Source organism: Pleurodeles waltl, chromosome 1_2 (genome assembly GCF_031143425.1).
Source record: "Pleurodeles waltl isolate 20211129_DDA chromosome 1_2, aPleWal1.hap1.20221129, whole genome shotgun sequence".
Lineage (NCBI taxonomy): Eukaryota > Metazoa > Chordata > Amphibia > Caudata > Salamandridae > Pleurodeles > Pleurodeles waltl.
This window is the reverse complement of record NC_090437.1, coordinates 1,326,037,854-1,326,063,610: the sequence shown is the minus strand read 5'-3', so window position 1 is coordinate 1,326,063,610 and position 25,757 is coordinate 1,326,037,854. Positions and strand designations below refer to the sequence as shown.

Here is a 25,757-nt window from a genome sequence, read left to right as displayed (position 1 = left end):
ACACAAATTATATACACTAGCATGCAGAAATAGCTGTACAAACAGTTAGAAAACAATGCAATTAGTGAAAATAACAGTAGTTAAAAATGGGCCTCGGGAGAACACAGACCATATACAAAGAAAGTGGAATGATAATGTCAGTTTCCCACCTAGGCAAGTGTAGTGTATAGAGAGGCACTGGGAGTATTAGAAAACACTAAAGGTAAGTAATAGAACCCTCCCCAGAGCCCAGGAAAGCAGGAGTAAAACACAGTAACTTTCCTAGAACACACAAGAACACGAGAAAGACGATTATGCAAGAACTAGAAGAGAATGCACAACACCAACAGTGGATTCCTGGCCCTGAAGACATGTGGAAGAAGGGGACCAATTCCAAGAAGCAGTGAAGAGTCCAGGGAGAACAGGAGGCCCTGCTAACCCGGATGAAGGTGCAAAAGAGGAACCACCGGTGAAGAACAACAGTCAGTACTGCACCCAAGAAGACGGATGCTGGTTCCTGGTTGGTGCAGATGATGTCATACGCAGGATGGAAGATTGCAGTCTGTTTTGCATTGCTGAATTCCGCCAACAAGCCTTGGCACACGAAAAGCTTGGGGTTAGCAGAAAATGGCACTGCCTGGGACCAGGAGGGATCTGGTGGACTCTACCCAGGAGGGGAAGCCAGAGGGGTCTCTCAGTAACTCAGATAGCCCACAGATGACCAGGCAGCATGCACAGGAGTCCCAGAGCATGGGGACAAAGGAGGTGCAAAAGGAGGCCCACACAGCACTACAACAAAAGGATCCCACCAGTCAGGAAGCTGTGCGTCGCAGGATAGAGTGCTGGGGGCTGGAGCTGCATGGTGTACAAAGAACTTCATGGAAGGATGCCAACAAGCCTTGGCAACTGCAAAACACATGGTGCATGGGGGTACTGTCTTGCATGGGGATACAAGCTCCTATTACCTCCACCAAAGTAGGACAGTAGGACATCAGGACTGTCAGGACCACTTCAGTCCACCACCCATGATGCAGGATCCACGCAACTTGTCAGGAGAGGGGACACATGCAGCCGGTTGTCATTGCAGAGAGGTGCATGCTGAAGCAGGGGAGTGACTCCTTCATTCCAAGGGAGATATCTTCTCTCTTCTGCTGCAGGCTGAAGACAGACTGTCCTCTGAGGATGCACGACCGGGAAACAGTTGCAGTTGCTGGCAGAAGCTGAAGATCCAATGTTGCAGAAGTCATCTTTGGTTCTTCGATGCAGTTTGTAGAGTTACTGGAGGGTCCAGATGCAGTTACTTCAGTGAGAAGGTGAAGGAGAGGATGCAGCGGATTCCTAGTAGAGTCTTGCAATCCGAATCTGAAGAACCACCCAAAAGAGAAACTCTAAACAGCCTTGAAAGTGGGATTGGTCACCTAATCAGGTAAGCACCCATAAGGGGAGGGCTCTGGCATCACCTGCTGGCACTGGCCACTCAGATGCTCCCAGAGTTCCCTGCCAACCTTGAATCCAAGATGGCAAAACCCAGGGACCCTCTGGAGGAGCTCTGAGCACCACCCCTGGGGTGGTGATGGACAGGGGAGTGGATACTCCCCTTTCCTTTGTCCAGTTTCATGCCAGAGCAGGAACTGAGGGTCCCTGAACCAGTGTAGAATGGATTATGCAAGCAGGGCACCAAATGTGTCCTTCAAAGCATTTCCAGTGGCTTGGAGAGGCTACCTCTCCCAAGCCTGTAACACCTATTTCCAAAGGGAGAGGGTGTAACACCCCTCTCCCAAAGGAAATCCTTTGTTCTGCCTTCTTGGGCTTGAGCTTCTCAAGCAACAGGAGGGCAGAAACCTGTCTGAGAAGTGGCAGTAGCTGGGGCACCTGGAAAACCTCTGAAGGCAGTAATGGCAGTACTGGGGGTCCCCTAAGGAGCGCCCAGAGTGCATGAAATCATACAACCAATGCTTGCAAAAGCATGGGGTATGATTCCTACATGTTTGATACCAAACATGCCTATGGTCAGAGTTACCATTATGTAGCTGGACATAGGCAGGGACCTAAGTCCATTACTCGAGTAAAATTGCGTCCCCGCACTGACGAAGTCAGGAAAAATGGTCCTGGAGGTCGTGGGAGCACCTCTGCTAGTGCAGGAGTGCCCTCACACTCAGGTACTCTGCACTTTGCCCTCAGGGAAAGAGGGCCTGCTATTGGGGTGACTTATAAGTGACCTGGTGCAGTGTAAATGGCAGTGAAAGGGTGCATGCACCCTTTCACGCAGCCTGCAATGGCAGTCCTGCAGAAGCCTTTGCATGGGCTCCCTATAGGTGGCAAAAGAAATGCTGCATCCCATAGGGATCCCCTGGACTCGCAAACCCCTGCGTACCCCTGTACCATATACCCAGAACGTATAAGTGGGCACCAGTAGGCCAATTATGGGTGAAATACTGGGTTACCAGTATGTAACAACCATGATTTGTGGGAGACGACATAACTACTGGGGTCCTGATTAGCAGGATCCCAGGAGACACAGTCAAATACACTGACAAACAGGCCAAAAGTGGGGGTAACCATGCTAGAAAGAGGCTACTTGCCTAAAGGCAGTACTCCTCCTCCAGTACTGCAGTACTCCAGTAGGCAGTACTGCTCAGAGCAGGCGTTAAAAGGGGACACACCATTGTTTTCAATGGGCCCCTATGTACTTTGCAGGATTAGCACCAACATTTTTGGCGCTAATCCTGCAAAGTACAACAACAGCGTCAAAAATGTTGATTCTACTGTAGCTAACCTGCGCCATGGTGCGCTACATGTTTAATATGGCGCACACATGGTGGACTTAAAGGGCGCTAAGGGGCACAAGAAAAGTGGCACTGCAATATACGCGTGCCACTTGTCTTAAATGTGGCCCATAATTTTGGGCACTAGTCGAACAATGATCCACAATAGCATCAAAAATGTTGACGTTATTGTGCTAACGTGCACCATGGTGCACCGTATTGTAAATATGGCGCTACCATAGTGACAGAGCGGTTCAGGTGGGTGCAGGAAAAGTGACGCATCATAGCTGACGCGCCATTTTCTTGTAAATATGCCTCAAGGTTCTAAACCTTGGCCTTGCAGTTTGTAGCTCTTCGATGGCAGCTCAAAGATCAAAGTGCTACATTGGAATTGTAATTTGTGACCAAAAAGTAACAAAAGGATCTCTGTGACAAAGCAGAAACCCAATAACTGTACACTAAGTGAAACTGCTGAATACCATAAGATACTTCAAAATGTAGCCGTCTCGAGCTCGTCGCATCACCCTAAAGTCGCTTCAGTGCATGCAAAAACATGAAAACGTTTAAAAGGACTTTCGTGTTTGAAAATCTATTAAATATGAGTTTATTTTAAATATAAGATAAAATTGTGTAAAATAAGTAACCATACTTTACTTAATGGCTATTACCACTAGGTGGCGTCTCTCACAAGTAGACCATTGAAAATTAATACAACCTGAATACGACCTTGACAGTGCTAGGTGGGGCATACGTGGGCGTACTAGGCGCTATGTAAATCCAGCGCTGTTTGAAAGAGTGAAGCAAGTTCATCCTGCAGGATGTTTGTTGCGTGCGCAGTAGTATGTAGCACAGTGAGGCTGTGTCAATGCGCTGTACAACTTGTGGATATCTGCCAGGGTGGTCCAGTCATCACAAATTTGTTTTGGTTCATATAGAATGTTTATTCCATTATAGCGCCTGATTTGGCATTGGCGAAGGATGCAGCACGACCTACTGGGTTGGAGTGTATTAACCCCTTCGCTGCCAGGCCTTTTCCCCCTCAGGCGCCAAGTCTTTTTTTGGGCAGTTCACGCTTAGGCCCTCATAACTTTTTGTTCACATAAGCTACCCACGCCAAATATGCGTCCTTTTTTTCCAACATCCTAGGGATTCTAGAGGTACCCAGACTTTGTGGGCTCCCCAGAAGGAGGCCAAGAAATTTGCCAAAATACAGTGAACATTTCGTTTTTCTTTTTTTAAATGGGAAAAAGGGGCTGCAGAAGAAGGCTTGTGGTTTTTTCCCTGAAAATGGCATCAACAAAAGGTTTATGGTGCTAAAATTACCAGCTTCCTAGCTTTCAGGAAGAGGCAGACTTGAATCATAAAACCCAATTTTTCAACACAATTTTGGCATTTACTGGGACATACCCCATTTTTACGATTTTTTGTGCTTTCAGCCTCCTTCCAGTCAGTGACTGAAATGGGCATAAAACCAATGCTGGATCCCAGAAACCACAACATTTCTGAAAAGTAGACAAAATTCGAAATTCAGCAAGGTGTAATTTGTGGAGATCCTACAAGGGTTTCCTACAGAAAATAACAACTGAAAAAACAAAATATTGAAATTGAGGTAAATAAATCTGCAATTTTTCTCTACGTTTTACTCTGTAACTTTTTCCTGCAATGTCAGATTTTTGAAAGCAATATACCGTTACGTCTGCTGGACTCTTCTGGTTGCGGGGATATATAGGGCTTGTAGGTTCATCAAGAACCCTAGGTACCCAGAGCCAATAAATGAGCTGCACCCTGCAGTGCGTTTTCATTCTATACTGGGTATACAGCAATTCATTTGCTGAAATATAAAGAGTGAAAAATAGCTATCAAGAAAACCTTTGTATTTCCAAAAAGGGCATAAGATAAGGTGTTGAGGAGCAGTGGTTATTTGCACATCTCTGAATTCCGGGCTGACCATACTAGCATGTGAATTACAGGGCATTTCTCAAATAGATGTCTTTTTTCACACTTTCTTATATTTGGAAGGAAAAAATGTAGAGAAAGACAAGGGGCAATAACACTTGTTTTGCTAATCTATGTTCCCCCAAGTCTCCCGATAAAAATGATACCTCACTTGTTTGGGTAGGCCTAGCGCCTGCGACAGGAAACGCCCCAAAATGCAACGTGGACACATCACATTTTTTAAAAGAAAACAGAGGTGTTTTTTGCAAAGTGCCTACCTGTAGATTTTGGCCTCTAGCTCAGCCGCCACCTAGGGAAACCTACCAAACCTGTGCATTTCTAAAAAATAGAGACCTAGGGGAATCCAAGATGGTGTGACTTGTGGGGCTCTGACCAGGTTCTGTTACCCAGAATCCTTTGCAAACCTCAAACTTTGGCTAAAAAAACACATTTTCCTCAACTTTTGGTGACAGAAAGTTCTGTAATCAGAGAGGAGCCACAAATTTCCTTCCACCCAGCGTTCCCCCAAGTCTCCTGATAAAAATGATACATCACTTGTGTGGGTAGGCCTAGCGCCCTCGACAGGAAATGCCCCAAAACGCAACGTGGACCCATCACATTTTTTTAAAGAAAACAGAGGTGTTTTTTGCAAAGTGCCTACCTGTAGATTTTGGCCTCTAGCTCAGCCGGCACCTAGGGAAACCTAGCACACCAGTGCATTTTTGAAAACTAGAGACCTAGGGGAATCCAAGATGGGGTGACTTGTGGGGCTCTGACCAGGTTCTGTTACCCAGAATCCTTTGCAAACCTCAAAATGTGGCTAAAAAAACACATTTTCCTCACATTTTGGGGACAGAAAGTTCTGGAATCAGAGAGGAGCCACAAATTTCCTTCCACCCAGCGTTCCCCAAAGTCTCCCGATAAAAATGATACCTCACTTGTGTGGGTAGGCCTAGCGCCCGCGACAGTAAATGCCCCAAAACGCAACGTGGACACGTCACATTTTTTCATAGAAAACAGTGTCTACCTGTGGATTTTGGCCTCTAGCTCAGCCGGCCCCAGGGGTGGCAGAAATGGCCTAAAATACATTTGTACCCCACTCCCCAGCCCCCCCACCCGGGAGCGACCCTTGCCTAACAACAATAGGCCGATCTGCCCCCGGGGGGGAAGAAATGGCCTAAAATAAATTTGCCCCCCAACCCCCACCCGGGAGCGACCCTTGCCTACGGGGTCGCTCCCCCTGCGTGACATTGGCGCCAAAAAATAAATCCCCGGTGCCTAGTGGTTTCTGCCCCCTTGGAGGCAGATTGACCTCAAATCAGCCAATCTGCCCCCAAGGGGGGCAGAAATGGTCTAAATACAATTTGCCCCCCAGGGGAGCGACCCTTGCCTAATGGGTCGCTCCCCATCTCTAAAAAAACAAACAAACAAAAAAAAAAAAAACACACAAAAAAATTGCCCTGGCGCCTAGAGGTTTCTGCCCCCCCCAGGGGCAGATCGGCCTCATAACAATAGGCCGATCTGCCCCCGAGGGGGCAGAAATGGCCTAAAATAAATTTACCCCCCCCACCCCCCCTGGGAGCGACCCTTCCCTATGGGGTTGCTCCCCCTGTGTGACATTGGCGGCAAAAAAAAAATCCCCGGTGCCTAGTGGTTTCTGCCCCCTTGGGGGCAGATTGACCTAAAATCGGCCGGTCTAAATACAATTTGCCCCCCAGGGGAGCGACCCTTGCCTAATGGGTCACTCCCCATCTAAAAACAAACAAAAAAAAACACAAAAAAAAAATTGGCGCTGGCGCCTAGAGGTTTCTGCCCCCCTGGGGCAGATCGGCCTAATAACAATAGGCCGATCTGCCCCCAGGGGGGGCAGAAATGGCCTAAAATAAATTTGCCCCCCCACCCCTCCCCCGGGGAGCGACCCTTGCGTACAAGGTCACTCCCCTTGCGTGACAGCGCAAAAAAAAGATTCCTGGTGCCTAGTGGTTTCTGCCCCCCTGGGGGGCAGATTGACCTATAACCGGCCGATCTGTCCCCAAAGCGGGCAGAAATGGCCTAAATACAATTTGCCCCTCCAGGGTAGCGACCCTTGCCTAAGAGGACATTCCCCATCTGTAAAACAACAACAAAAATCCCCAGTGCCTAGTGGTTTCTTCACCCCTTGGGGGCAGATCAGACTAATTACAATAGGCTGATCTGCCCCCATGGGGCGCAGAAATGGCCTAAAATAAATTTGCCCCCCAGGGGAACGACCTTTGCCTAAGGGGTCGCTCCACTTACGTGAAAAAAAAAAAAAATGAAAAAAACTCCCTGGTGTCTAGTGGTTTCTACCTCCCTTGGGGGCAGAGTGGCCTCATAAAAATAGGCCGACCTGCTCCCAGGGGGGACAGAAAAGGCCTTAAAAAAAATGTCCCCCTGGGAGCGACCCTTGCCCAAGGGGTCGCTCCCTTATGTCACTTTCACCCAAAAAAAAAAAAAAACATCTCTGGTGTCTAGTGGGGTTTCAAACGCCGGATTGCAAGCAATCCGGCTTTTGAAACCCTAGGAGAGACTTCAAAGGGAAGGAAATGTATTCTCCTTGCCTCCTCCACGTGATCGAAAGAGAAATGCTGAGCATTTCTCTTTCGATCGCGCTGGAAGCTCTGCTTCCAGCGCGATGGGGGAGGCTCTGTGATTGTCAGCACGCGCTCGCACGCTGACGTCACGGGGGTGGGGGGGTCAGGGGTTGAAGGGGAAGGGATTCCCCTTTCAGCCCTGACCTGGGAGGGTGGGGGGGTGGGTCTCGGGGGGAGGGCTAGCGCTTTTCCCGAGGGCAGCATGAAGGACGTAATGGTTACGTCCATGGCGCCACACGGGCGCTGCCATGGACTTAACCATTACGTCCATGGTGGGGAAGGGGTTAAAGTCCACCAAGATGTGACGTCACTCGTGTGTGTTAGATCTCGTTAGGGATTGGGGCGTGCCCTCTTCAGAAGTTTGTGGCTTTGTTCAGATAAATTGCGCGAACTTCACCGGGCCGGCTTCAGAGCGCTGCACACCACTTTCTAAATAAGAAACTGCCCAGAGCAGGCCCCCAGCTGCCGTGGGGACTGAGAATACTATGGTGCAGACGTGCACAAAAGTACAAGAAAATTGCCAAGGACCGCCCCCCACTTTATGGGGGGAAAAAAACCAAGGAAAAGGCGTGGAATAAAACATCGGTTCAGACACGAACCTAAACAAAGTGAAGTACTAGTGCAGACACGCACCAAAGTAAAGAAATGGTGGTGCACAGCTCCCCAAACTTCAAAATGCGTGGAGGGAAGTGGAGAGGTGCTGACACGCACCCTTGAAGAATTCAAGTGCCCGGAGCGCCCCCCTATTGAACTTCGTGCTGTCTGCCTGCCTCTTTCAACGACGCTGTTGAAGAAAATAGGAACAAAAAAAACTTTTACCAAGAAAAAAGAAGACAGAATGGTGGAAAAGAAAGAAAAAGACACTTACCTGCAGCTTCTGCAGCCCCCTCCAGAGCCCCCTCCATCCTGGCTCCTCTCAATGTCTGTCTCCAACAAAGGAGGCACAAGAGGAAGAAAGAGTGTCTTTCAAGCATGAAAGAAGGGCACTAGTGGCATCCAGTGGGTAAAGTTGCTACTGCACCCTGTTTCTGTTTAGAAGAAAAACAAGCATGGGTGAAGGCAAGTTTACAGCAGAACCTTCAGAAAGTGACTGCTCCAGACCAACAGTGCACCCGTGGACGGAAACGGTGCAGAAGACGGAAACGGCGAGAAAGAAGGAAGCGACGCGGACGACACTGAAAAGGGAAGGAGAAGACTGCAGCTGTCCCAGCCAAGCTGCAATGGTGAGGAATGGACGTAAGTGCCACGTGAGGTACGAAGAGAGCGCGCATAGCCTGCGCAGCCCCTGGCGTCCGTCTGCCGCCACCGCCACCGCCGAAAGAACGCCACATGCCCCAGCAGCGATGGACATCACCGCAGGACAAGAAAGGGACATGCCAGGCGTTACCATAGGACGCCCAGAGATGGAAAAAAAAAGAGACTATGTCACATGCGCAGAGAGCTGCGCCTGAGAACGTGACAACACGAAAAAAAAGCCTGTGAAGATGGAAAGAGTACCCGAGACTGTGACGTAACGCACGGGACAAGAGGCCACGTCAGCTGGCCACACAACGACGGAAGATGGACACCGTTGGCCCATCAGTGAGCAGGTCATCTGAACATACCGACCCTGCCAGAGCAGATGGCAGGAGTGAGTGCTGCAACACCGCAGCCTTGAGGCGGAAGAGTGGGGCCCTCGAGTGAAGAGATAGAGGAAGTGAGCGGTGACCCTCCTGCCACAGAGAGGTTCACCAAGAGGATCCGGGGACGGACCAGACCAGGAGATGTCTGCCTGAAGAGCAGATCATGTCCTACCCACAGGACTCAGCCTGCGAGAGGCTACGACCGAGCAAGATGCACCTGTGGCACGACGCCACATTGAGGACGAAGAGGAAGATGCACCAGCGAAGGTGCAGTGATAGGTCCGTGTGAAGCAGCATGCGACCTGTGGCACGACGCCACGTCGAGGACAAAGAGGAAGATGTACCAGCAGAGGTGCAGTGCATGGTCCATGTGCCGCAAAATGCGACCTGTGGCACGACGCCACACCAGGGAGAAGAGAGAGTGGCACAATGCCAACAAGAAATGAGGAGAGGAGTGTGACAGACCGGTCACACCACAGATCAACTCCATCACAGGTGTGAAAGTGGAAGGAAGTAGAGTGACACAACTGAGGACTCGTGCGAGCAGATGAGAAGGTATCTATCAGCACAAGACAGTCACCGGGGTGAGCAGACGTCTCTGAAGACAGCGATGTGGGTGGTCCCCCACGCTTTGCAGTGCAACCGTCCTGCCACTTGTCACCAGCTGCTTGGCTGCAATGGCATACCTGACGCCAACTGCACAGTCCATACAAGACCCACCAGTGGCCACGACGTCCATCAAGTGGTCCTTCCGCCGACAAAGACACCACCACCTGTTTGATCTGCAGAAGGATGAATAACATCATCATCATCATCAGGTGCATCGCCCAAACACCGAAGGAGCACAGCACCACCTGAGTGGAGACAGTCAGTAACAAGAACCAACGCTGACAAGGAATGTCTGGCAACGTAAAAACTTATCATCTGAACACCTGCCATAAGCCCCGTGAACCAGACACCTGCCGGTGGGAGCAGACCAGATCATTTGGACCATCCACCCTTGGGGTTGCACAAGACTTGGACGTGGCCCTGTTGGGAGTTCAGAGAGACTGCTTTGGCGTGGCCTACCTTAGTCCGCACAGCCCACGCAGTCCCGCCGCAATCCAGGGACAAGGGCCTCCAACGAATTCCTGTGAGAGCGGAAGCTCGCTGAGAGAGAATGCATCTGAGACAGCTCCACGTCAGGCATCCGGAAGCACAGAGGTCTTATATTGAGAGACTGGTCACCTGAAGGCTTTGCACTATGACCAGAGCACCTGAATCCAGATGGCACAAGCAAGCGGACCCTGCATCAACCACCCTTGAGGCTCCATGTGGGACTCGTATGTGGTCCTGTAGGTTGTTCCTCTGAGACATCTTTGCTGGTCCTGAGATAGGCCGGCACAGTCCACACAGTCCAGTGGAAGCCCGCGAAAGGGCATCGAGGAGACTCCTGGTTGATGGAGGTCGGGCACGAGAGGGAAGACTGCCGCTGCTCTGCCACTGGATTCCCAGGTGCCCTAGGCCGTCAAGTCATCTGCAGTCTTAGGAGGTAGACAATCTCCAGAGTCAGAATGCCAACCAGAACTGTGTACAGTGGACTCCCCATTGCACCAGATGCACCCACATCAGAAACTGTAAATAGACTTTGACCGCATGAGCCCAGGCAGGACCGGATCGACAATATCCAGTGAACTGTGAGGTCGTGGACAAGCGACTGAAGTATCTGTACTTCATCCACACAGTGTTCATGCCCAGCTGTACCTGGTTAAATCATGGACCCCTGCGGAGGTGTCCGGGTGCTCCCAGCTGCACCATGTCTACTGCAATTCTTTGGTCTGCCTTTTCGAGGCCGAGAGACTGATTGTGGTGCTTTGTTATTGTTTCCTTTACAGGTTGGACTTTGTTTGGTTCCTCAATAAAGTTTGGGAGGGATGTAGAGTCCAGCTGGACTCGTTCTAGTGTTTCTGCCAGCCACTCTGCTGAGGGCTGGTCTTACATGTGCACCCCACACCCACCCAACACAGGCGTCACCAGTCAGGTGACCCTGCCAATAAAAGGGCCCGGGCGCACATGCCTGAGGCCAGTTTGTACCACTATAAGACTGTGTCTGCGTGACTTCATTCCGGAGCATGAGGGCCTAGGGCCCCCATATTACAATTGTCACAAACAAACCTGGTTCATACAAAAACTGGAAGGTAAATGTCGAGATTACATTAAACCTGCATGGACAAAAAATGGAATAAAAATGGATTTATGCAGTAGAATAACATGATATCAGAAAAATCAGGCTGTTTAGTAAAACATAGAAAAATCCGGTGGTGGGAAGCAAAATACGCAGCCAGTTGGGAACACAAGCTTTGCACAACATTTTTGCAAACTCAAACCTACAATCTGAGTAGAGAGCATCAGACAATTTTGAGAAAATACAGTATTGATGGGAGGTAATGCCACAACAAAAAAAAAAATCTCCCTTGGGAAACAGTAGTAATTGATTATCATTGGAGAACGAGAAATCACATTTTAATTTCTAATACATGGGAAATTGCAATCCCTGTTTGAAAACCGGTCTGTAATTTAGTCGCCCATTAAACAAATGACATAGCCGCTCAATTGTAATAAGTTAATAGAGCTGACTTCTGACTTAACAATGCCTGTGCTAGAGTCAGCAGACTCTTTATGTTTGTAAACATGGGGGCATATTTGCAAGTCCCTTGCGCCCCTTAGTGCCATCAGAGCGTCATTTTGTTTTACGCTACGACGGCACTAAACAGGTCGTCACCCTGCGGCGTATTTACAAAGTGGGGCAATGCTAGCATTGCGCCACTTTGTAAACTCTTGTGCCGCATTATACCTGCACCAAGTATAACGTATGCAAGGGGGGCGTTCCCACACAGGGAGGCCCAAAACAATGGCACAGTGAAATTTACAAGTCTTTGCTGTGCTATGCTAGCGTTGGGCAGGCATTATTTCCTATTGGGCCTCCCCAAGCTTTGTTGGAATAGCGTCAACATTTTTGGTGCAAGTCCAGCAAAGCACCACAATAGCGTCAAAATTCTTTACGCTATTGTGCTAACGTGAGCCAAGGTTCGCTTTATTGTAAATACAGGGCTACCATGGTGTCCTTACGGGGACGCAGGTGATGCAAGGAAACTGGTGCATCAGAGCCGATGAGGCAGTTCTTTGCCCCATGCTTCCTCTGTCTTATGACAGAGCTACGGACCAAAGGGCATATTTAGCAATATACCATTCACAACAGCAAGTCACCTTGCTGCGCAACGTGATAGAGAAACATCAAGAAGGCACTGTAGTGAACATTGTATGCATTATTCGTGTCCTTTCCCCCTGCGCTGGCACACAGTGTGCTGCCTAGAATCAACGCAGGCACCCTTGCACCATGGTGCGAAGGTGCCTGTGTTGCATGTAGTATTGTTTTTGTGCATGAGGGGACAAATTCCTGTACAACAAACAATCCTCTGAGGCATATTTCTCTTTCTATCTGTGCTGAGGAATGCAGCACACATAGAAAGCCAAACAAGCAAGAAAAAATAATGATATTTTTCCTCGTTATGCCTCACCTGGGGAGGTGTAGGTTTTTGACAAATTCCCAGGTCTACCAGTAATACTAAATCCAGGAATGCACCAAAACCCCTGGGTGATGCGTGGGAACACCCCTGCTCGACCCGTTGAATGCCTTCCCAGGGAAGAGTGAGACAATGTATTGATTTGCGCTGTGTTGCATTACTTTTGATTTATCAAGTCAGATGAGGCGTAACAAGGCGGGCTTGCCTGGCTTGATAATTCTGCCTTAAGATTTGAGCTGACAATTCCTTGATAAATATGGCCTCAATGATTTCAGTGGTTTGTGAGAAATGTGATGATGTAGCTATGTATTATAAGGAATAAACTACCTCCTGTCATACATGAAATGATATTGCAAGCCACCTCGGGTTTCCACAACCGTATAAAAGCACTCAGCCTTTAGCCTCATTCTCCTATGTGGTGATGGAATTCCACTTTTAGTTGCAGTCTCCTTATAGTGTATGACACGGGTATTTTATCCAATTTTATACAATATGTTCTGGTAATAGAGCCCTGTACAGAGCAGGGGCATAGAGGAACAGTGATGGAATAACAACGTAGAACATAAAACCATAACATCACTATCTATGGACAAGAAAGCGTTGTAGATCAATCAAAGGCACAGAGAGATGGTAATGGATTAGCAAAGGAGAACATAAAATTGTCTTATTATTTTTTGAGCTAATTGAAATGTGGAGAAACAAATCTCGCCTGGAAGTAGAGGTCTACATGAAGAGGTAAGGGGAGAGTCTGTTTATTTATTAGCAATGAAGAGTTTTTTTTAAAATCACAGTCCTATGTTTACACAGATGGAGAGATGATTAATCAGGCCAATATGTAAAAACAGTATGGACATGGGGTGCATTGAACAAAAGTAGGAACTAATGTCTGGATTGGATTGGGTGTTAAATTACGCCATAACAGTGAGGTACAATAAAAAGAGTGTCCTGCCGCCAGTTGGAAGATACCTACACATGTTTGACAGTGGTAGATTCAAACCAGAAAGAGCAGTGAAGAGTGAACTTTTAAGAGTTTAAAGTGCTTCACAGGAAAGATAATATTACACTCAGGTGAAGGTCTATCCGAAGGAGTGATCTCTGAAGGACTTATATGAGCTTATGTGAGCTGGCCCAACAAGAATGTCTTTGGACCAGCTCCCCCCTCGCCGTTTGGTTGCTCCCCGCCAGCTTTCTGAACCCGGCTCTGCTCTTCAGCACCCCCACTAAGAGCTCTTCCACCGGGCCCCTTCCACCGCCCGATCACTGCCTTTTTTGCTGTTGTCTCCCTCTTTTGTGGTTTTCTCTCCATGTCCACTCTGCTCTTTTCCTCTGTGTGCTCTGTTGCTCTTTTGCTGTTGTCTCCCTGTTTTGTGGCGTTTTCTCCTTGCCCATTCTGCTCTTTTCCTTTGCTTTGTTGCTCTCTCTTAGTGCTGGGTAGCAGTTTCTGCTTCCTTGTATTTTTCTCCCTTGTGCTCTTCTCTTGTTCTAGCCGCTCTCCCCTGCATCACTCCTGCTACCTTCCTGCTCTTTTTTCCCTCCTACCACCAGCCCCCCAACCACCACACATTGCCTCTTCCAACCAAAGATCTACTTGATGGTGGCCGTAGCGCTACCCTATTGAGTAGTGCGCCAGCCCATATTTACAAGGCCACGCAAACCCACCTTGTGTGGCTTTCCATGGCCTTGTAAATAAGGACCCCTTTCACACATAACACTGCTTGAAAGGGGCATTCCATGGGTGTTGCTTGGGTGTTCCCATGCAACACCCATAGAACCGGAAGGAATCGGATGCATTTCAGATTTATGAGTCTGGGAATGCGTCTGATTCCTATGCCACCTCGGGGGTGGCTTAAGAGTGATGCAACGGGGAGAAATATATTTGTATCTCCTCATTTTTGCCTCTTTCTATGTGTGCTGCAATCTGCAGCACACATAGAAAGAGGAAAACACCCCATAGCGCAGACACCCTTGGACCATGGTGCAAGAGTGCCTGCTTTAGCATCATGGCTGTAATATGTACAGCAGTGCATGGGGAGAAGACAGAAATGTGATGTATCTTGTAGATATGGTGCATTTCTGCCCCTTCCCGGAGTCACAGGCCTTGTAAATTAGGTCCTAAGTTTTCAGTTTTGTCTCAATCGACAGTCGTCTGATTGAACAGTCAACAGGATGTAAGGTTTGTGGCTCTGATATGCTGAATGCCCACATTTATTTATACAATATTAACGTGACCATTGATTGCTGAAAAAGCCCTCCAGAGCCAAACTCCTCTCACAAATATTCCACCTAAAAACAATACAATAAATATACAGACCCCAGACAAAGTGGTCCCCTGGCCGAATGGAAGCATGGTTGTAGGAACGGGAAGGAAGTGTCAAGATGGGATCTTGATGGCTACTGAGAGTGGGAATGACTGCATCTCTGGGGGTTGTTTATACTAAGACTGCCACACTAGACAAAGGTTTGCCTTATGCTGTCCCTGCTCCTCCTGGAAAACAGTCCATCCCAAACTGCAGGTAAACCCCCTACAGAAAAGACCATAAGCAACCCCAGAAAGGTTTCAACCTTGTTATATCTCATCAGTGATGTATTGCTTGGATCATGTGGCACAGCGAGCAAGGGACCAACATCCACGCACACCCTTCATCCACTTCTGGACACTGCGAGGATTTCCAGCCTCTCATTATGAGTCTTTTTGCCAGCAACAGAGCTAAATCAGTAAAGCGTACTCTACCTTTGAAGCTCCTTGACCGGAGATGTAAACCCAAGAGACGTGGTTCTGGTGTATTCCATAATCTAAGCCAGTCAAGTCCGACAATGCAGCCAAAATACCCTCCCAATAGGCAAGCAAGGTGGGGCAAGTCCATAACATATGCATGAGAACGGCATCCAAAAGATGACAACAGGGACACGTGGAGGAGGCAGTGGGAAACATTTTACTAATTCTTCCTGGCCTTAAGTATGCTCTATGCAATATGGAGAACTGAATACATTTAAATCTGAAATTATACTAGGCATTCTTGGGATATTCCAATAAGCAGCTCCAGGCTTTATCCGATATCTCTCGGGTTAAGTGTGTCTCCCATTTGGCTTTTAGGGAAATAAGTGGTATCATGAGGTGTGCTTGGAGCCCATGGTACAGCCAACGTATGAGGGAGCATATTTATACTTGTTTTGCACGGAATTTCCATAATTTGTTTTACGCAAATTCGGTGCAAAACTAACTCCATATTTATACTTTAGCACTAGACCCATCAAGCGCCAAATTTATTGAGTTGAAGTCATTTTTTGGATGTGGAAACCTACTTAGCGCAAAGTAGGCGTTCCCGTGTAAAAAATGACTCTATGGCCTTAGCGCCTTATTTATCCCCCTGTGCTAAAATCACGCCCGGCGGGGAGGAGGGGTGAAATAATGGTGCAAAGCTTGCTTTGCACCATTATTTAACACTTGGGTCATGGCAGGCATTAGGGGACCCGTGGGCCTATTTCCATGATGGAACACCATGGAATAAGCCCACAGGTGCCCTCCCCAGGCCCCAGGGACACCCCCAATCACACCAGAGGGACAGCGGAGGATGGTGGATGCCATCCCAGGTAAGTATAGGTAAATACAAGTTTTTTTAATTTATTTTTTTAAGTGCTATTGGGGGCCCTGAAATGGGCCCCCCTACATGGCACTGGGTGCAATGGCCATGCCCAAGGGACCCTGGTCCCCTGTGCTGGCCATTAAGGTGGTGGGCATGACTCCTGTCTTTTCTTAGACAGGAGTCATGTGGTATGGATGGTTTTGCATTAGAAAATTACGCTAGTCTGGTTAGAGTCATTTTTTTAAAACTCCTAACGTTATTTTTTGGTGCAAACCCCCCTTTTTCCATACCGCCAGCCCCACCCAGCTAACGCCATTTTTTTTTACGCTGGCCTACCCTTTGCACTGGCTTGCACCATTCCATAAATATGGTGCCCGGCTGGTGCTAAAATTTTGGTTGCAAACTTCGTTAGTACAGTTTTGCACCAAAAAGTATAAAACAGGGCCTAGGTGCTTGCCATGTCTCACTGAATGGAGCGCTTGAAGTAACTCATGCATAGCCGGTACCCTCAGATCTGGTGCCCAGTGCTGCCGAACATAGCAGAGAATGCTGACGTTTGTTAAAAAAAGAGCTTTTGACAACCCATGTGTGTGCACAAAATCAGTATGCAACATCAGCTTGCCGTCCAGAAACAGTGAGCCTACTGTCAGTATCCCCTCTTACTCCCGGGGCCCAGCCTACATATCGTTAGTGGACCAGACGGTGTAGAGAGACCGCGCAGTGGGATATTCGGTCCATAAGGCACCATGGAAACAGTGTATCTCATTGTCATCTTCCAATAAGCCAGGGCAATTTGTAGAAAAGTGAACTTGTTTGTGGTAAGGCTGCTTTTAGGCACACTAAGCTATGGAGTTGACCCCGGCCAATCTGCTCCGTTGTTAACCAATTTCAAGAAGATTGTGCCTGGCTAACTAATTGGATAGCCATAGTAGTGGTCCAGCTATAAAATAGGCTTTGAAGTCAGGGGCTTCCTGTCTGCAGTTGAAGTTTAGTTAGGCTTTCTCTTTGACGTCTGGCACCACTGGCAAGCTTCACCAGCGGTGTATTTAACAATCTGACCACCCATACCAGCACTAGTACTGGTAGATTCACAAAGTGATACAGAAAGCGCAATGACCATCTTTGCTAAAGCCTGATGGCCTGCCACAGATAGGGGCAGTTTGATTCGAAAAGCCTCTTGGAATCTGAAAAAGTTGATCACATGTGTGAGGTTACCCTTGAACAAGTTTCATAATAGATGTGAATGCAAAGGTGGTGAAATGTTTGTGGCGCCAACTGAATATTTGTAATAACGCACAGGAGGGCAGGGTCTATGTGGGTGGCAACAAAGGAGAAGGCACATGACTTATCTGCCCTGATGAGTCCCTGGTGACACGTGACTTGAGTGCGAGATGTGAGACCTCATTTTAGCCCTGGCCAACAGGATCACCCATCAGATAGAGGCTGGGGAACAAAGCCGCTAGCACAAAGTCCCATCCCAGGGTATCAAAGGCTTGATGGACATCTAGGGATATACAGCCAGCAAATAGGTACTGTCCCCGAATAGCATCCATTATGTGAAACAATAAACAGATATTCCGAGAAGTATTGCACCAAGGATCACAACTACATTGGTCCGTCTGTAACAGTTGTGGGAGCAGCAGAAGCAACCTATGTGCGAGGACCCCACGTAACATTTCATACTTAGGCCCTCATTATGACTTCGGCGGTCTTGCAAGAAGACCGCTGAAGCCGCGGGCACCACAATACCACCAGTGCTGCCGGTATTGTAGGCTCCCTATTTTGACATTTCCGTTGGGCCAGCGGACGGAAACAGCGTTTCGGTCCACTGGCCCAGCAGAAAAGTCACATCAACATTGCTGCAGGCTCATAATAGAGCCGGCAGCAATGTTGATGTGCAGCGGGTGCAGCAGCACCTGTCGCACATTTCACTGCCCGAAATTCAGGCAGTGAAATGCGTGATGGGGCTGTGCCTGGGGGCCCCTGTACTGCGCATTCCAAGTGCATGGGCAGTGCAGGGGCCCCCAGGGGAACCTGAGTCCCACTTACCGCCAGCCTTTCCATGGTGGTGTTTACCGCCATGGACAGGCTGGCAGTTGGGGACTCATAATCCCCAGGGCAGCGCTGCTTGCACCGCTGCCCTGGGGATCATGACTGCCTGGCAGAAGCCTGGCGGTCAAGCGGAGGGGCCGATGGTATGGCCGTGGCTAATGCGCCATGGTCATAATTCACTGGCGGAACACCTCCAGCCTGTTGGCAGTGTTACCGCCAGTGTACCCCTGGCCGCCAGGGTCATAATGAGGCCCTAAGTGTTTAATAGAGGTCTATACGAGGGCAACTCTGTGGGTGATTTTATGGGTTTTAGCAGTGAGATCACTAACGCCTCTTTGGTAGAAGCTGGCCCTTTTTCAGGAAGGAATTTGTAGTTTTTCTAGCTGTGGTTCCAATCGTGAGGCAATTTGGAGTAAAATTCTATTGTGAACCCGTCCAAGCCCAGGCTTTTATTCCGAGAGAGTTCTTTGATAGCCCCACGTATCGCAGCTGCTGAAATGGGACCCTCACGATCCTTCTCAGACACTTTCTGTAATGTCGCCTGGCACAGAAATGAAGATATATCCTCAGGGGGTGACTGGGAGGGGTGTAACATGGTATAGAAGTCTCAGAAGGCCTCATTGATTTGTATTGTGTCTCAATTGTTCCCTGTTTGGTGTATTGATGGACAGAATAGGTGTGAATAATGGGTCTGGGTGAGTAAACAAGCTAAGAGTGCACCTGATGTATCAAGTTCAGTATGTGTTCTCTGTGTATATGCCCTGTAATCGTTCATGCGGAGCGTTCAAGGAGTTCAGCATAGGGGGATTCGGCCTCCTCTAACTCATCAGCAGCTCCGGCATTCTTGGTCACCTCCTGCTGCAGTGGGCCCAAACTGGCATCTGTTTGTGTGAGCACTTGATTAACTCCCCTCCTAGCACCCACCACCCTGTTAACAGATGTTCCTCTGCCCACCACCTTGAAGGATTCCCACTCCTCAAGAGGTGCAGAGGCCCTATCTGCATTTCAGAGAAAATCATGGTGGTGGCAAGTGTTTCGCTAAAAACTGCATCGTCTAATAGCGCCGGCGAGAGATGCCAGGTGGGGATTGGGTTGGTAGTGATAACATTATTTCTAGTGGATTAGGATCAGATATTGTCTTCCCTAAGTGTGTGGCATGTGTAATGCTAGATTGAAGGTGGCAGGGACAGATAAATCTATCAAGGTGGGAATGTATGGGGTGAGAATAAAATGAGTATTCCCTTATCGCTATATTTTGGTTTCGCCATACATCCAAGAGACGCCAACCCTCCATCCGTTGTCTCAATGCTTTAGCCTGTTGCACCGTGGCAGGGATGTCACTGATCTAGGGTCTGCATTGAAATCCCCACCCAACAACCGTGGACATAAAGTCCAATCAACCAACACTGATGACACATGAGACAGAAAGCTGTCTTGTCTCGTGTTTAGGGCACATATGCACCCAAGCACAATCAGTGCTCCATCTAATTCAGCAGTACATAGCGACCCTGTGTACCAATCCTAGTATCCAGTACTGCAAAAGGGACACCAGCCCAAAACCGTATTGCAGCCTTGTGGGCAAAAGTGGAATAGGAGGTATGAAAGAGTTGACCTCTCCTTTTCTTAGGTAGCTTTTGGGCCTCCTGAGCTGTAAGATGGGTTTCTTGTAAGAATGAGTTGTGTGCACTGCACCAATGCAGTTGTGCCAGTACCATAAGTCTCTTACACAGAGAGCCCAGGCCCCACACTTTCCAAGTGATGATGTTATAAGCAGTTAACACCGTGGTCATCTCTGCGATAATGAAGCCCCTTCCCCTTGATTTATGGCAGTTCTCATAACACATACTGCAGAGGCCCCCAATACAAATTTTAGGTGACTGTATTAAACAATGAAGTACATTTATTCAATACTCAGTCCAATGATGTGTTGTCATTCGACTTAACAATACAACAAATGAAAACATATCAACCATTGAAAAACATGTGCCTTGGCTTAAGGGACATGTGGTTCCAAACCATTTGGATATTTTGCAAATACATAGTAGAGTTTTGTCAACATTGTTGGTCATCCATAGCCGGGGCCCCAGTATTATATACAAGTAAAAACATATACATCATTGACAGGGCTAATGAATAATCTATGCATCAGGGCCATATCTGAAAACAGAATCAGAAGATCATATTTTGTGTATCCCAGTTATCAACACAGTTCAGTTTATGTGTGGTAGGGACTGGTCCTGCACATAAGGGCCACAGACATTAACCTGAAAAAGAAGACATTAGTCCATACATGACTCACGACTGTCAACCCATCGGTTCATGTGGCATCTGCGGGGTGATTGAAGGGAACAGTGCCATGCTGCCAATGGGGTGTGAATCTGATGCCCTGCCCTGTGATGAGCTGGAACTGACTTACAGTTTGGTTGGCTCTCAGAGTGGTCACCGAGTGAATTGCCTCTAGGTGACCCTCCAGGGCCTGTTGTGGGGAGAGAGCCATCCTCGAGCTGTCACTGCTGGATGTCCCTTGTCGCTGTCATCGAGAATTTTGCTGGGTCTTGGACGTCATGGGTCTCGGTGGTCTCCACCTCTGGGAATCTAGGAAGAGCTGTGCCAGCTATTCTCATGCCATTTCTGGAGTCTTGAAAAAGGTGGTTCATTGATTCTGAATCACCTTGAATTTAGCAGTGAACGGCAGTCCATACCTGAGACCAGCTGTGGGCAGGTGCTTTCTGACTTCCTGAAAGTAGGAATGTTCACGTTGGACAGCAAGTGCATAGTCCAGACACAAAGAGCTCCTTGCATTTCCTATGAGTATGGCTGACTTCTCACGTGCAGCCCCTAGTAGTGTATCCCAGTTCTTACAGTTAAGAATCCTGGCCACTATGGGTCGCAGCAGTGCTCCTGGTATAAGCTTCCTCATAGGAGTTGGTGGGCTCTCTCAACTGTGAACAGTTCAGACTGGCCCTTTAGGGCCAACACCGTTCAGAGCCAGTCATCTATAAACTATGTGGTGTGGGGACCCTCCAGCCGCCTGGGCCACCCGCAACCCAGACATTTCTTCTTAAGGTCCTTTCTTCCGCATCATCAGCACATTCTTGGAGATGCTCTACGGTTGGCGTAAGTGGGTAATTTATGCGGAGTGTTCCTGTTGCCACTGGGATAGGGTGGAGTGTCAGTTCATTTGTTTTGACGCTATCAGCCAATTTCCATTGGTCTTCTTTGAGAAGGCTAATTCCTGGAGAATAACATCCAGTTTATTCATGTGAAGTGCCATTAAGGTAGGGGCACATCTGTTTTTTTAGTTGAACAGCACTCCTAGGAGGTGGACTGGGAGCGAGAGGGGGTATGTGGCCTATCAGGTTTCTGGTGTCACCAATGGTTCTCGTGATTGGTTCTTGGTCTCAACACACAGGGGGGAAATGTAACCATCTCTTCATCTCCCCACTACTGGGTGGGGCCGCAGGTAGTCCCAGAGGGTTCCCAGGCTCTGAGTAGGTAGAGTCACCAGTAGTAGTGAAAATTACCCTGTCCTGGAGTGAGAGACCGATGATGAGTGGCTAAACAAGAGTCTGAATCGGGGCTGTGCTCCAGGTCCATAATACAGCCGACTGATAGGTCAGTATTGTGTCCTCGCTTCAGCGAGAGATTCCAAACCCAGGTACTGTGCGCAGCAAGGAAAGGAGAGTCCACCTCCTGGTTAAAGGTTTATCATGTTAATGCAGTGAATTTGGTGCACAATACCTGTAATGGGTGCCCATCCTGAGCATTATGGAATGCCAACAGGCTGCCGCTGTCTCTGTCTGTGGTTAACACAAATGCACTACAGTGGGTCACTTTAGAGGCAAACTCTGCTTGCTGGGGGTGTTGGTGCAGTCAGTACAGGAGGTTCAGTCCCTCCAATGTTGCCGGCAATGTATGGGATACGTGTTCAGTACCTAGCAATGTCGCTGCTGCTTCATGCCAATTAAGGATGTACCTTAAGGGTACCTCCGCATGCTCTAGAGCTGCCGCAATCTATCCAGAGATGGGCGGCTATGGATGTAGCTGGTAGGGGGGCCACTTGAGTCATGTGGGGTTCAGTCTACTGCGGGGCAGCACACACTGCCTTTCTAGAGTGGTTACCATTGCCTGTACACTAGGGGTGGTTCATCATTGCCCAGGGTCAGCCCATGTTTCAGATCGTCCCAGGGCAAAGCACGCTGACGAGGCCCACTCGCCGACACCACAGGAATTATCCATGGTTCCGGGCCAGGACAAGTACCCATCTCACCTCTGATAATGGGTGGTGTAAGCACCGACAAGGCCACTTCGGGTTCACAGGAGTGGCAACGTCCTTTCGGGCTGCAGCCACGTGTAGCCCGGTGGGGTCTATGCATGTAGGCCTGCCTATGCCACTTCTCACCGCAGTTGTAGAGGGGGATTTGAAAGTCCCAGTGGGGGGACTGCCTCTAAGTGTCACAAGCGATTGCACCGCCAGAGTGCTCTTGCTGATCCAGCGCCCAGCCAACTACTCCTCCCAGGGACGCATGCAGCACCAACGCCATGTTCATCTCGCTGCCGGGGGGTAGCCAGAATCAGTGTACCAGGCCGCCTGCGGCAAGCTGTTTGCAGGCCAGGGTTTGTTGGTTATCGGGGGTCCTCTGTGCCGCAAATTCAGGGCCCAATGCAGAGGGTTTATTGCCATAGATTGTGGGGCCCCAGTCCAGGAGCCTCAGAGCTAAGCATCTGCCATCTTGGTTGGTTGACCACGCCCCTGTGGATGGTGGTCCCAGTTGGTGGACAGTTGGATAAGTGGGAAGCTGGATTTATATTTTAGTGAATTATGAATTTGTGTGGACAGATGGATGTGTAGATGAATGGACAATGTGGATGGAGATTACATGTCAAAGAAAAATGTCTGTGGATTGATGAGTATTTGTGCAAGGATGTTTGATGGATAATTTGTGTGTATGGGTGGATTAAAGGTCACTTTGTGTATACGTGTATTTGTATGCTTGTGGTGTGTATGTGGATGTGTGTACGTATGAATAGGACTGTGTGCGCCCAGATGGATACATATGTGAATGGATGTGTGTACATGACCTTGATGCTCCAGCATTTGGAGCTGCTTCCCTCGTGCAGGTGATAAGCTGTAAAAAGGGGCTAGTGACTGAAGGGAATGTACATCTATTTGTGATGGGGAAGCACTGTTATTGAATCTCATCAAGAATTGTGATACTGCAAAGTTACTGAGAGTTGTCATTTGTGTAGGTAGGAGTCATACCCCAATAAGCTAAGATTCTAAGGTCACAGATTCAACTGTGACTTCAGCAAATGTGTTTACCATGTGGCCAATTTATAAGAACATTTATTATTTACAGCGCTTCAGAATGACGCAACATGAAGCGCTATAAAAACTCATCTTTGGGATGCTAGTGACCTGTCAGTAAAGTGGGACAACCCTAAGCACTGGCTCTGTGACCCACTGCCATCCTGCAGAGACGGATGGGTGACTGTCCAGGCCTCTGGGAAGTAGATGATGCTGTGGCGGGGGCTCTGAAGGTCCAACTTGAATCTGGTAAAAGCCAACAAACCTGGATTTTGTTAGGATCTCACAGCGCCGCATAAATTACCTAGAGAGCAGACCGTAAGGGGCATATTTATAATGCCCTACTGCCACCTTGTGCCACATTAACGTAAATATTTTTTACATTAATGTGGCCCTACGAGGCTGAAATCCCCATGCCGTATAATGCGCCAGGCATATGCAAAGGGGGCATTCCCCCATTAGGGGAGTCACAAAAATAGCAGAAGGAAATCTATGAGATTTTCTTGCACCATTTTTTACGGCACTTTTAAAACCTGCTCTTGAGCAGGCGTTAAAAGGGGGCTTCCATACTTTAGCATGGGACCCTATGTACTCTGCAGGAGTAGCGCCAATTGCATCATGAGCAATTACGCTATTGCCCCCTACCCTGCGCCATGGTGTGCAGTATTTTAAATACGGCACACTCATGGTGGCGTTAGGGGGGTGCTAAGGGGCACAGGGAAGTGGCGCTGCACTCGGTGCAGCAACACTTTCCATAACTCTGCCCCTTAGTCTGATACTTCCCATATGCACTCACAGATTTAAATTGAGGAAAATCGATTCTGCAGTGGGTAAAGCATAACTAAAGAGTCTATTCCAATTGTTGAAGCAGTGTGTTCAAAGTGTCGAAGCACACACATAAAGCCTAAGGGGGGCATGAAGGCCCAATACTGTGTGTAGATCATGTGACTGTGGCCATCATCCTTTGGTGGCCAGTGCCTTAAGAGGGGTGAAAATAGAGGGGAGTCTTTAAGAGGGACATTGCTAAAGAAGTGTGAGTAGGAATCCTTTCCACTAGGCATGGCCTAGGTAATTAAAGATGTAGGAAGCTAACATCCTCTGCTTCACAAAGCATGCCACCTGGCCAGTATTCGGGTGCCCCTCTGCGAGTTATATGTTATAGTATCCCAACGTGTAACACAGCTATAGAGATACACTTAAAAAAACAAGCCAGACCTATTGGCTTTGCAGATGTTTTTTACCAGGATGAAACAAATAAGTAACAATAAGGATTTTGTTGTAAATAACTAGAATTTAAAATGTTGCAGCTCTGACACTGTGAGGCTGAGTCAAGCATTGCTTGATCTGTGGAAGAGGGGGTACTCCTCAGAGTGTCTCAATCACTTCTGCTCCCCCACACGCCACCTTCCCCTGCCATCTCCTGGCCTGTGACTCGCTTCCCCCTTTTATCTTCCCACATCTTTCTGAAATCATCTGTATATCTCACACGTCGTCATTTTCCTCTTAACACCGTCTTGTCTCTCTTGTCTTCTCCTCCTTTGACCGTCATTCCGTGCACTACGGAAAGAGGCCAAGGATTGCATGTGCATGAGGTCTGGATGCATTTTTACCTCGCTGACAGTCACTGTGAGAAGTTCACAAGACCGACAGGCTCGGGCTCTCACTTCAGCTCTCGGTCTTGCTCCGTCATGAGCCCTCGCCCACAACCAGAACCCACCCAGATGGCGAGAGGTGCCTTGGATCACAGCATATGTTGAAAGAAAAACTGCAGAAACACTACTGAGAAATAGAAATACTTGTAGGTAATAAAAGACGAATATAAAATAAAACGCAAACGGGGAATGCAATGTTATGGTTTGTCTGTAAAGCATATATATGTACGACCCAATAGAGACCAATTTCAAAGACAATTTTGAATTACTGCTGCAAGTGAGTCCTGGCAGGACCCGGCCCTGGTAAAGCTGTGCTTTTGGCACACTGATGTGGAGAAAGTGAAGAGAGGGGCCCAATCCGCTCCTTGTCCTCTGCCATGACAGCGCATCATACACCTCTTCCTAGGTCACTAGGGCCCATCTGGCTTCCCTGTTTGGACAAACTGTGTGATCCTTGGCAAATATATAACGTCACCACTCCCCCTTTTTTTCATTATCACCAGTGCTTGAAATGGAAAAATGAAAGTGCAGGTACTCTGTGACAGAGTACCTGCTTGTTTCCGAGAAGTGCCGGTACTCTCCAATTAAAAGTATTACGTTTTTCTTGAGATGTGCCGGTACTCTCCCTCTTAAAATAAAAAAGTGCCGGTACTCAGTACCGGACAGTACCGGACCATTTAAAGCA

At 48.3% G+C, this 25,757-nt stretch overlaps 1 protein-coding gene across 1 annotated transcript in view; it reads left to right on the top strand.

The window, feature by feature from the left end:
* The window catches only part of LOC138251534 (uncharacterized), a 68,586-nt gene that overhangs the window by 17,526 nt on the left and 25,303 nt on the right, over nt 1–25,757 (top strand). The gene's annotated exons all lie outside the window — the stretch shown is intronic.